The sequence below is a fragment of the Ailuropoda melanoleuca genome, chromosome 12 (genome assembly GCF_002007445.2).
Source record: "Ailuropoda melanoleuca isolate Jingjing chromosome 12, ASM200744v2, whole genome shotgun sequence".
Lineage (NCBI taxonomy): Eukaryota > Metazoa > Chordata > Mammalia > Carnivora > Ursidae > Ailuropoda > Ailuropoda melanoleuca.
The window spans coordinates 1,414,965-1,424,294 of record NC_048229.1 but is presented as its reverse complement, the minus strand read 5'-3'; the positions used below and the strand labels follow the sequence as shown (position 1 = coordinate 1,424,294).

The 9,330-nt window shown below is 53.4% G+C and overlaps 1 pseudogene; it reads left to right on the top strand.

Annotated features, from left to right (window-relative positions):
* Positions 1 to 4,379: 4,379 nt before the first annotated feature.
* On the top strand, positions 4,380 to 8,816 carry LOC105242223 (annotated as a pseudogene).
* Positions 8,817 to 9,330: the final 514 nt, after the last annotated feature.

Below are 9,330 nucleotides of genomic sequence, written 5' to 3'. Positions count from 1 at the left end.
TGGACACTTAGGAGTCTAGACGCACGTGGGACGCAGGCGCTCTGTTAGGGTCACGCCTCACTCACAACCCTCAACCCAAGCCTGTGAGAACAGAGCTCGCCTCCCAGAGAGGCTTGGAGCACCCGCGGCCACACTCGAGCCTACTGCTGGGTGCCTGGACCAAAGCCTTGGCGCCCGGGAAAGCGAGAAATGGAAACTGGACGTTCCCCAGGCCTGCTCAGCAAGAGACTCTGTGTTTTCTCCTGGCGACTCTGACGCTCACGACGTCTGAGAACCAGAGCTCTAATTCAATTTCAACCTTCGTTCCCAAAACACCAAGGAGGGGCTCTGACATGAAAACCAAGGAGGCTCAGGGAGAGTCTTCTGCTCCGTCCCACCCGGCCCGGTGAGCACATGCTGTCCCCTCCCTCCCACACACTAGCCACACACAGAGTAAAATGAAGGGTCCTGGAAGTCACCGTGTAGCCGGTCGGCTGAGTGGCTTCCTGCCCTTCCTCCCTCATCGCTGGGACCTCACGGCACAGCCTGCACTCTGCTCACCTGGGGAAGCTTTGGAAACGCATCATTCAGATGTGGCTGGGCCCCTGTCTCTGCAGACGTGCTCCAAGGGAAACCGGACACAGGTGCCGTGGCGTGGGGGGGGGGGTGGCAGCAGCCCCCGAGGTCCGAATGCCTGCCCCAGGCACACTGCCAATGCCAACCTTCCCCTGACCTGGTTTGTCACCTTCTCAAAAGGGACGATGACAAGCAGCAGCTCTCAGCCACCTCCCTGAAGTCCCCTAGAGATGCTCTGCTCCGTGCTGGGTACGGCACCGTGCGGGGCCAGGTAGCCCCAGACTGTGGGACGCAGCCCTGTCGCCCCACCCCACAGATGGGGCCGTCCACCTGCCTGCCTCCCTCACCACAGCCCACGCTGGATCTCCCACAACCGACCTGCCTGGAGGCCCCCGACTCAGCTCGCCCACGCAGCACTGAGCTAGGAAGCCGGGCCGGACAGAAGCCGATTCCGGGCGGGTCCAGCAGGGGCTGGGAGAAAGCAGAGGGGCCAGGCATGGGGGGGGGGGTATTTTCTGAGGACCCCCAGACTGTTCACCTTGCCAGTGTTGTGATTTTGATGTGCTTCCCTGCCCTGGGTGCCTGGCCCCCTCCTGGTTCAGAAACTGTGAGGAGAGGTGCCCCATGCCCCATAGACAGAGGCTGCCTGGCCCTGTCAGCCTCCTCCTCCCGCCTCGGCTTCCGTTCTCAGAGCCGGGCCCTTCTCGCTGGCCTCTCCGGCCTCTCCCGTCTGTGCTATCCACCCTCCCTTAATGAGGCGGGGTCTCTCCTGGGAAGGGACAGATGCAGGAGAATGGGGGGTCTCCCCAAGGCCCTCCCACCTCACTCACCCCGCTGCCCTGAGAACCCACAGGGATGAGATCCGATGAAGGGTCTGGGGAGCCCCTGTCCCCTGTCCCTGCAGGAACCCCAGCGGCCCCCCTCCCCGCGGCCCCATAACTGGGTGGTGAGCCCCACACAGTGGGGATAGCCAGCTTGGGCTCCCTGGGGACAGGAGCTTCTACAAAGGCCTGAGCTGCAGGAGAGCAAAGCTTCACCCCTGCCCCCAACCCCCGGCGCTCCCAAACCCAACTTCCCTGCTGGCAGGTCTTCCTGCTGTGTAAACACTGCATTTCCAGGTGAAAATACGGCTTTCCGGGGAGAGCCTGCCCCAGCCAGCAGCAGCCTGCTGCCTGCACACAGGCACACACACACACACAGGCACACACACACACACAGGCACACACACATACACACACACGCACCAGGCATATTCTGCCCGGAACATCTGTTTTGACAAACAAATTCTTCAAGTCAGTCTATGGGATGTGAATTGACAAATCCTTAACGTGCAGGTCCCTCACTAAACTCGTTTCAAATGTGAGCCGAGCTGTGAATGATACAACCTGCTCTCATCTCCGAGGCCCACACCCCCTTTCCCAGCCCCAGTGCCCGAGAAGACGCTTCCAGAGCCCCCAAAGGCTTCCTCCGAAACCACCCCTCATCACACCCCCTCCAGCCGGGCTGGAAAGGCACAGCCTGGATGATGTCAAACTTCCCCACAGGGGCTTTTCCACGACGCTGGGGGCGGGAGGGGTGAGGAAACCACACACGGAGAGAGAACGCGGCCAGCCTTGCCCTTCGGAAACAGATCCGTGGTGATCAAGACGCAAAATCAACCATCGGCAGGCAGAATCGTCTGGAAACATCTCTCCTTTCCCCGCGGCTCTCCTGCGCCAGGCATCTCGCTGGCAGCCCGGCTACCTGGACCCTGTTCTGAAGGGCATCCTGTCACCACTGGAAAATAAACTTTGTCAGGGCAAAGAGTTTCCGGCTACCGCCCTGCCGTCCCCGCGCTGCAGCTCGGGTGCGGGAAGGTGAAGGGAAACGGGAAGCTATTTTTAGGAGAAAAAATAAATCTCAGCCTACCTTAGAAGCGAGCTGTGCCAAGACTCAGGGAGGTTCACGCAGACAACTGCAGTCTGCTGGGTCAGATTACAAACAGGGGTGAGCCAGGGAGCTGGAGGCGGCGAGGGGAGGGAGGGGGAGAGAGGGAGGGAGGGAGGGCGCGGGGGTGTCAGCACTGCTTGGACCCAGCTCGAAATGATTCATTAGTTTTCTGCAGACAGGCCGGCAGGCAGGTCGAGCGGAGACGGAGGGAGACGACCAGCCGCCATGCAGCAGAGCCCGGAGCCTATGAAACGTCCGTGTTTCAGCACGCGCACACGCGCGCACACGCGCACACACGCGCACACACGCGCACACACACACCCCCCAAGATGGCTCTCCCTCCCCGCCGGCTTCTCTCCCACGGAGCTGTGCGGTCAAGAGACGGGAAGGAGAGCCAGGCAGGGCTGGGGGCCCGCGGGTTCCCTTGATGGATCGCGGCACATCTCCCCTGCTGACGACCCGGGGTCTCCCCAGCTGGGGCTCAGGGCTGCCGCAGAAGCAAGGGAGCGCCGCCCTCTGCGCGGCCCAGGAGGCTGGGACACCCCCATGCTGCCTAGAATTAAGGGACTCTGTGGAACCAGCGCTGGGGGGTGTTTACCCTCTGGGCCGGCTCCTGGCCCCTGAGGCTCCGGTATAAAGAGAGAATAAAGCGCTGTGTCCGTCCTCCTCCCAGAACTTGGGGCTGCACAGATGTACCAGCCTCCTAGCCAGGTGGGCGAGCAGGAGAGAGTGAAAGGCAAGGAGCGTGTTGGACTTCTGGCTCACACACGTGCACATACACACACACCCTTCCCAGGAGGAAGAGTCCCCATTTCTTACTTAGAGATGCTAAGTCATTTCTCACAGTCATAGGAAAGCCCGGTGTTGGGCCCCACAGACCCTCATTGCGGCTTGGAGGGATGCTGCCCGTGACTGTCCATCCAGGGACACTTGGGGACCCGTGGGCCCCTTTACAAACAGGAAAGACTCCTCTGAGGGGCTTCCCGCTGCCCCTCGGACTCACTCACTCCGTGGGCTCCTCCGTGAAACCCAACAGCTCCCTCCCCCAGCATGCTTTGTTTTAAACAAACCACAGCGATCTAACAGCTATGTAGCCGCAGGGAAACTCCTTCCCAGACATCGTCTCCGGCACCACGGTCTGTGGGCTGAGCAGAAGTCTTCCTTGTCCGGACTCCCCTCTGCTTCCCGAGCACGGAGCGCACCTGAATCCCCCTGCGAGGCACGGGCTTCTCCTGGAGGTGCGTTCACAAGCCCCGGCATCTCCCCGGCAAGGAGCTCCGTGCCGACGTCAGGAGTAGGCACTTCGTCTCCCTCCTGCCGGCAAGCCATCAGGCCCCCATAATTGCGATGGGGAGAGGGAGGGGCCATGTCAGCCGCAGAAGAGCGGCACTCAGACAACCCCACGCACCTGTGGTCACAGCACGAGTCACAACGGCTGGAAGGTGGACACAGCCCAACGGCCACGGACGGACAGATCGACAAAACGTGGTCCATGCGGTGGGCTACTACTCAGCCATCAAAAGGAACAAAGCCCGTACACCTGCTACCACGTGGACAAGCCTTGAACACATGAAGCCACAGGAAAGAAGCTAGACACAAAAGGCCACATAGCATATGGTTCTATCTGTAGGAAACATCCGGAACACAAGGACCTGCGGTGATGGAAAGCAGGTGGTGGTGTGGCTGGCAGGGCTCGGGAGGAGGCAGGAGTGAGGGTGACACCTGATGGGCACAGGGTATCCTCTGGGGGCAAAACCGTGTGGGAGCTCGACAGAGCTGGTGTTTGCACAATGCTATAAACGTACTAAATGCCACAAAACGATTCACTTTAAAATGGTCAGTCATTTGTGATGCAAACCTCATCTCGATAAAAACAGAAGAAAAAGAAGACGACCATGGAAGAAGCCCATGAACTGGGGCTCATGCTGGCGGAGGCCCCAGTCCTGCCTCGGGCCGTGAGCGGGCACATCCGCGGCGTCCTCTCTCGCAGCATCGTACCCGCTTCTAATACAGCAGCCACTTGTCAGGGCTGTTTCGGGGAAGCAAATAAAGTAGTTGACAGGAGAAAATAAAGCTGTCCCCCTTAGAAAGGACCACTCTGTGAAATGACACCATGACACAGAAATGGCTTTCTACCGCGATTTCTCAGCAGGGGCACTGATGTTGAAAGCAATCCCGTGGATCACGAGTGCTTCCTTTCCAAGATACCAAATCCTCCCCGCGCCGGGCCATCACTGTCGCGCCGACGGTTAAGACCACAGAATTGCTCTCCTAGGATTCCCCGTCCGTGGGTCTGGCTCATGCAGGGGTGTCCGTGTGACCCCCTTTAGTGGGCTGGGCAAGCTGAGGCCGGGGGAGGAAACCACCTCAGCCTGGAGTCACACTGTCAAATCAGAAAGGGAAGGCTGGGATTCCATCTCTGGGCGCCGTGGTCCAATTTCACGAATATCAGGCAAATTTTGTGCACAAGCTGCTAGAAAATGTAACAAACCAGGGAGTTTTGCAGGGATGGGCTAAGGGGGCTACTGGTGCAGAGGAACTCCCCCCCCCCCATGAAGAATGAGGACGTGTCCAACACAGCGGCAAGGAGCTGCCCAGTTCTGCGAGGAGGGCCCCTGGCTCTGGGACCAGCTCCCGGGACCACACCTGAGAAGCTAGCCCCTCGCATGACTGTCACAGGCGGGCAGCCCTCCGGCCCCAGACTGGAAAACAGACCACTACTAACGGGCCTATGATGCTCTCAGAGGCTGCTATAAATACTGTGTGTTTGCTGGTCTGATCACGATTGCGACGAGTGTGGCCAGACGTCAGAGACGCCCCAGATGCCAAGCGGCATCACTGAGGCCTCCCAGTTGTGTGTACGGAGAAAGCAGAACCGGGCAGTTTCCGCTTGGAATGGCTGTCAGAGCAAATGTCAGTCGTCTGGTTTCGCCCTGGTTCTGAGGGCTCAGCACTAACGCAGCTCGGTCCGCTGCCGTTCTCCGGCTAAGCTAGGTCTGTGCGGACACTGAACATCAGTGCCCTGAGCTTCCACCAAGCGCAGCGAGTTTCCCGTGAGGTCAGCTCCAAGGCCAGGACCAAGTGTGTCCAGCGAGGACTTTACGAGCTGTATCTGGAAGGCTGGTGTGTACCGTGAGCTCAGCGCTGTGCTAGGAGCGCGCTCTGGGACGGACCCGCGCATCACCCTGTCCTCAAGTAGAAGGACCGTCGAAAGGGCTAGAGGCAGGCAGTACTTGGAGACGATATGATGGTCCACGGGGAAAGCCACATGACTCAGGAAACCGTTGCAAATGAATAGGGCGGCACAGCATAGCACAGAATGGAAAAGACTAGAACAGAATTCGTGTCTATTCATTTTTTTAAAGATTTTATTTATTTAGAGAGTGTGTGTGTGTGTGTGTGTGTGCGTGCGTGTGTGCATACGTGTGCACGTGACGGGGGAGGAGCCGAGGGAGGGAGACAGAATCCGAAGCAGACGCCACGCTGAGCCTGGACCCTGACGTGGGACTCAATCCCACAACCCTAAGATCATAATCAGAGCCGAAATCAAGAGTCAGACGTTCAACTGACCTAGCCACCCAGGTGCCCCTGTGTACATTCTATAATAGGATAGAAGGATATACTATTTTTGTTACCAGCAAAAAGAATTTATATCCTATTGCATATAGTAATATGTAAAAATCAATAGCTTTCCTATATAAGAACAACAGGAGAAAAATCCCATTAAAAATGGCATATAAAAAGAAAAACATCCCTACAAATGATTCGGACCAGAAATGTATAATATATATTTGAATAAATAGGGAAAGAAAAGGAAATTGGCTGAGGAGAAAAGCACACGCTAGACGGGGAGGGGATACTTACATTTCATAAATTCCCCTGAAATCAGCCTTAAAGTTTAATGTGATTAAAGGGCAGGATTTTTTTGGACCTTTAGGAGCTGATTCTAAACTTTGTATGAAAATACAAGCGCTGAAGTACAGCCTGAGCGTTTTTTTAAGGATAAAAAAGAGTAATGAAGGATTACTAGACTTTCCGGACCTTAAAATACATTATCAGTATATAAATAAACATGTTTGGTCTTGCTGCATGAACAGAAACATCAGGACAGACATGGATAAATATATCCAATTACGTAAGAAAGCTTAATAAATGATAAAGTGGCACTTCTAATCAATAGAAAAGATTGATTATCCCATAAATGATATTCAGAAAACTGGATAATTTTTTTAAATATTCTTACAGGGGCACCTGGGTGGCTCAGTTGTTAAGCATCTGCCTTCGGCTCAGGTCATGATCTCAGGGTCCTAGGATCAAGTCCTACATCCACTCAGCGGGGAGCCTGCTTCTCCCTCTCCCTCTGCCCCTCCCCCATGCTTGTGCGCTCTCCCTCTCTTGCGCTCTCTCTCAAATAAAATCTTAAGAAAACAAAATAAAGTACTTAAAAATTTTAAAAAATATTCTTACACAAAAATCAACTTCAGATGAACCAAGCATTTAAACATAAAAAGGAAAAAAATGAGACCTTCCAGAAGAAATCAAGAGGAAGGACTTTTTTTTTTTTTTTTTTTTTAAAGATTTTAGTGATTTATTTGACAGAGACAGAGACAGTCAGCGAGAGAGGGAACACAAGCAGGGGGAGTGGGAGAGGAAGAAGCAGGCTCCCAGCAGAGGAGCCTGACGTGGGGCTCGATCCCGGAACGCCGGGATCACGCCCTGAGCCGAAGGCAGACGCTTAACCGCTGTGCCACCCAGGCGCCCCAAGAGGAAGGACTTTTTAAGCAGAGCAGAAAACCAGACAGGATGGAAAGGAATGGCCATCACCTCCGACTGCTTGGAAAGATTGTGCAGATTGAACACATGCCATAAACAAATCAGAAGATAAGTTACAAACCAGAACAAAATACTCATGACACAAGTTTTAGACTCGGGTATGGGTCCAGGTTTTGTGGGACCTGGAGTTCGTTCCATATGGGAGCCCTGTTTAAGAAAAACAAAAACAAAAACAAAAAACCTCCAGTACAAACTGGTACAGATATGATTACTTACAAAGAATGAGAAAATAAATTACAACAAATTCCACACTTTAAAAAGCTGACAATTCCTGCAGACGTTGCAAATTTCACAAAAATGGCATTGTGGTTTTTTTTGTCACACTTCCATAATACTTTAAAAAAAAATTTAGCTGCATGATCTTTGATTACCACTGCACAATGAGATTATAATGTTTTTCTCTCTTGAGAGAATAGACAGAAAAATTCTTTCCCTGAGACTAATTGATCAAATTTTGTTCTTTGAGTTTTACCGGTAGATTAAAAGTTTTCTTTAATACAATTCTTTCACATAAAATTGCAATCAATGTACTTGGGTGTTTGAACATAAGTTCCAGGGAGTACATCTGAATTCTGAGAAATCCTATTTGATTTGATTACCATCAAAATAGTCAATTAGATCTCTGATGGATTAAGTTCGTGTTTGCTGGATTTCAGGGAGACCTCAGGCAGGAGCACTTCCTGGTCAGCCGTATGTTGGTGAGGTTGGCATCATCCAGATTTTTACTTTCGAGGGCTGGAAGGGTTTCCCACAGACTGGCTTCTGCCTCCATCCACGTCAGACCTCCTCCCTCACCCACTACGTGCTTCCAGCGCCAAACTCCATGGTCCATGTCGTGACACGGTCTTTGGCTGCACGGGACCATGAAGGGTAATTCAGTATAAAGAGCAGAAGTCTCCCCTTTCACGGAGAAGGAATCCCCCGCCCCTCCCAAAGGCAAAGCAAAGTCTTTGAAGGCCAAGAAAGCGGTGCTGAAAGGCGTCCACGGTCCCAAAAAAAGATCTTCATGTCACCTACATTCCAAAGGCCCAAGACACTGCGTCTCCGAAGGCAGCCCAAACGTCCTCGAAAGAGCACCCGCAGGAGAAACAAGATTTTCATGCCGCCATCATGGAGCTCCCCTGACCACCGAGTCAGCCGTGAAGAACAGAGAGGACAACACGCTTGTGTTCATTGTGGATGCCACGGCCAACGAGCACCAGATCAAACGGGCTGTGAAGACGCTCTACGACATTGACGTGGCCAAGGTCAACCCCCTGGCCAGGCCCCATGGAGAGAAGAAACCGTATGTCTGACTGCCTCCCGACTACGATATTTTGGGTGTTGTCAACGAAGCTGGGATCATCCAAACTGAGTCCAACTGGCTAAATCTAAATAGGATTTCTTTCACCATTAAAAAAAAAAAGAGGTGGTCTTACAGGAAGCCTTCCCATCCCATAACGGCTGGTGATGATTTAGACCCATACATGACAGAAAACCCCCCAAATGTATCCCACTAAGCCCAAATTAAATGCAACCCGAGCAGAACCGCCTCCTAGCCAGATCTCAAAAATGCCCCCAGCCTGCCTGAGATCGCCAACGTGGGGCAAGTCTCCCCTGAAAGATAAATCCTCTTCGATTGCTGCAGTGAAAATAACTTAGTTGGGTGGATTTTACGAACACACTGCTAGATCCTTTCTGGGGTCTCGTGAGGGTTCGTACAAGTGAGAGCCTCTGGAAATTAAACTTCATTTGCCTCTTGACAAGCTAAGCACTGAGGTGCTTCTTATACAAAGAGCTCTTGCAAATCAATAAGACCAGCGATCCAATGGAAAAATCGGCAAAGGATACATACGGGTGCACGGTTCAGCGCCCCCCAGTAAAAAATGAGGTGTGGCTGCAACACAATGTCCAACACATATCAAGTGAACAAAAGAAAAAAACAAACACCGTGGGTCTGTATTCCTTTGTTTGCATATTAAACAGGCATGCTTGGTATTTCAGGAAGCTTAGCATGGCGGTGAGAGCGGTCGC